General features: G+C 38.4%; 1 pseudogene; it reads left to right on the top strand.

Moving 5' to 3' along the window:
• Window positions 1-2,630: 2,630 nt before the first annotated feature.
• LOC102501343 (39S ribosomal protein L33, mitochondrial pseudogene) lies at window positions 2,631-2,961 on the top strand (annotated as a pseudogene).
• Window positions 2,962-3,282: the final 321 nt, after the last annotated feature.

Raw genomic sequence — 3,282 nt, 5'->3', positions numbered from 1 at the left:
GGTGAGTACACATGCATTATAGCAAATTAAATAATAATAATAATAAATAACAGTAAAAAAGAAACTAAAAGGATTAAATGTATACACACTCTCATATGCACATGTATGCATGTATTAGGTTGTCGGGAAAGTCTGACATATTTTTCTGTGTTTTTTTATGCAAACGTGCATCATGACTTTCCAGACAACTCAATATAAATTATGCAATATTAATCAAAATAAAACAGGAGGACTACGTTAATATCAGATAAAGAAGAATTCAGAGCAAAGACAAATACTTGAGACAGAAAAAGATATTATATTATGATAAAAAGGTAAATAAACCAAGAACGCGTCACAATCCTAAGTGTGTATGCACCAAAAAACAGAGCTACAAAATAACGTGAAGCAAAAATTGATAGAATTGAAAGGAGACAGAGACAAATTCACAATTATAATTGGAGACTTTAACACTTAGCTAAACTAAAAGCTAGCAGGGTGGGCCAGCACATGGCGTGGAGGTTCAGGTGAATGGATCCCACATGGCCAACTAAAGGTTCGTGTCCTGGAACTGGTGGCTTGAAAAACATGCCAGGGGGAACCAGCAGTTAGCGTAATGGCTATGTCGCTGGACTCCCACATAGTCGACCGCGGTTCACGTCCCAGACCCGGTGGCTTAAAACTCAGACCGGGCGCGTGCGTGCCCAAGATCCCGAGAGGAGAATGGAGGAGAAGGGATTGTGGCGTGACCGTCCCCCCTGGAGGGTGATTTCTCGCTTTCTGTCTCTATGTCTCTCTCTGTCTGTCTGGCAAGTGCACGCGCCCTATAGTGAAAACCTCTCCAAGAAAAAAAGAAAAGAAAAACATGCCAGGTACATGTGCATGTGTGCCCCAAGTCCTGAGAGGAGATTGGAGAAGAAGGGACTGTGGCATGACCATCCCTCCTGGTGTGTGTGTGTGTGTGTGTGTGTGTGATTTCTTACTTTCCCTTTCTCTTTCTCCAGTGAGTGTACTTGCCCTATAGCAAACAAACAGCAGGAATATGAAAGAACTCAACCACATCAACAATAAAATCTAATCAACATTGACAGGACTGTACCCAACGACAGCACAATACACATGCTTTTCAAGGTGGAACATGTACAAGACAGACAACATCTTGGGCCATAAATATAAACTTCAACAGATTTGAGAGAATTGGAATCCTACAGAGTGAGGTCTTCCAAGTTCCCAGATGCTCTCTGAGAAAGAGAAGATTTTCTCTCAGGAAAATCTCCAAACACTTGGGAAACTATACAACATATTTTGTTAAAAAGAAAAATTATCTATTTATTTGTTGTGATTTTTCTGGCTACCAGGTCCAGTACTTGACCTGTGGTCAGCCATGTGGAAGTCCAGTGTCTCAACCACCACGCCAACTCCCACAATATACTTCTAAATAATCCATGGATTAAAAAAAAAAAAAGTCTCAGAGAAATTAAAAAGACAAAAAGCATGAAAGCGAATGAAAATAAAAATACAATATGTCAAACAATTTATGGGACATAGCTAAAGCAGTATTGAGTGAGAAATTTGTGCCACTGAATGCATACATTAGAAAAGAGAAAAAAAAGGGCCAGCAGGTAGCTTAGTGGTTAAAGTCACTGGACTCCCACATGGCCAACCACAGTTCGAGTCTTGGACTTGGCAGCTTGCTTTCTCACTTTCTCTCTCTCTCTGTCCCTCTCTGATCAAATTAAAATAAATAAATAAATAGTTAAATAAGATAATTCTTTAAAGAAGAAAAAGAGGAAAAGAAATCTCAGATTAATAACCTAAGCTTCCACCTCAGGAAGGTAGAAAAAGAATAAAATAAACCCAAAACAAATAAAAGGAAAGAAATAATAACAACAATAATAATACCAGTAGAAATTAATGACATTGAAAAAAGAAAAACAATTTTAAAAAATCAAGGAAACAAGTTGCTTTGTTTCTTTTTTTGTTTCTTTCTTTTTTTCGAGAGGTTTTTGCTATAGGGCGCATGCGCTCGCCAGAGAGACAGAGAGACAGAAAGTGAGAAATCACCCCCCAGGGGGGATGGCCACGCAGCAATCCCTTCTCCTCCATTCTCCTCTCAGGTTCTTGGGCACGCACACAAACGCGCCTGGCGTGAGTTTAAGCCACTAGGTCTGGGACTCGAACCGCAGTCGACTACATGGGAGTCCAGCGACATAGCCATTATGCTAACTGCTGGTCCTAGTTGTTTTGTTTCTTTAAAGATGGATAAAATTGACAAACTTCTAGCTAAACTGACCAAAGAAAAAGAGAGAAGACACAAATTACCAATTTTGGGAGTGAAACAGAGGGTATCACTACAGACCCTGTATACATCAAAAGGATGATAAGGAGTTCAGCTAACCGAGCACATAAAGTTGACAACTCCAATAAAATGGACCAGTTCCTCAAAAAACATGGAGTAGTATAACTCATCTAATATGAATGACATATTCCAAATAGCCCTAAAACTATGAAGGAGATTGAATTTGTAATTTTGAAAAACTTCTGAAAAATAAACATACAGTTCCAGATGGTTTCATTGGAAAATTCTGCCAAATTTTTTAAGAATGAATAATACTTATATACTCTCTTCAAAAACAAAAAACAGAAGAGGGATGTTCCTCTCTGCGGTCTCCTTTGCCAAGAGCAAGTCAAAAACCATTCTGGTGAAAATGGTAAGCCAAGCTGGGACAGGTTATTCCTTCAATACCAAGAGACATCGACTCCGGGAGAAACTGACTCTTCTGCACTATGATCCAGTTGTGAACAAAAAAGTCCTTTTCATGGAACAAAGACAAATACGCTCCCTCTGAACAATGGGTGGAAAATGAAATTGATTTATAAAGGAGAAGACCAAGGGTGGGGATATTGATTCAGAAATCCTGCAGCGTGTAATGAAAGCAGAGGAAACGGCACGGAATCACTGCCTCCTGTGATTCGAAGGCCATTGTGAAGGAAAGCAATGCAGTGAAAGAAAGTTCTTCCTATTAGGACAGATGTCATTGCTTCACATTTATTTATGTCTCTGGATATTTTTATAGCCCTTAATAAAAAGTTAAAATAGAAAAAATAAAAAACAGAAGAGGACAAAATACGTCCCATTTTATATTATGAAACCAGCATTACCCTGATACTAAATGCAGTAGAGATTATACAAAAAGGAAAACTGTAGAACAGAATTCCTCGTGAATAAAGATGGAAAAGTCTTTAACAAACATTAGCAAACAGAATTCATCAATAAATGAAAGGAATTATATACCATGACTA

This window comes from Tupaia chinensis, unplaced genomic scaffold, assembly GCF_000334495.1.
Source record: "Tupaia chinensis unplaced genomic scaffold, TupChi_1.0 Scaffold000104_1, whole genome shotgun sequence".
Classification (NCBI taxonomy): Eukaryota; Metazoa; Chordata; class Mammalia; order Scandentia; family Tupaiidae; genus Tupaia; species Tupaia belangeri.
This window is presented reverse-complemented; position numbering and strand designations above follow the sequence as displayed.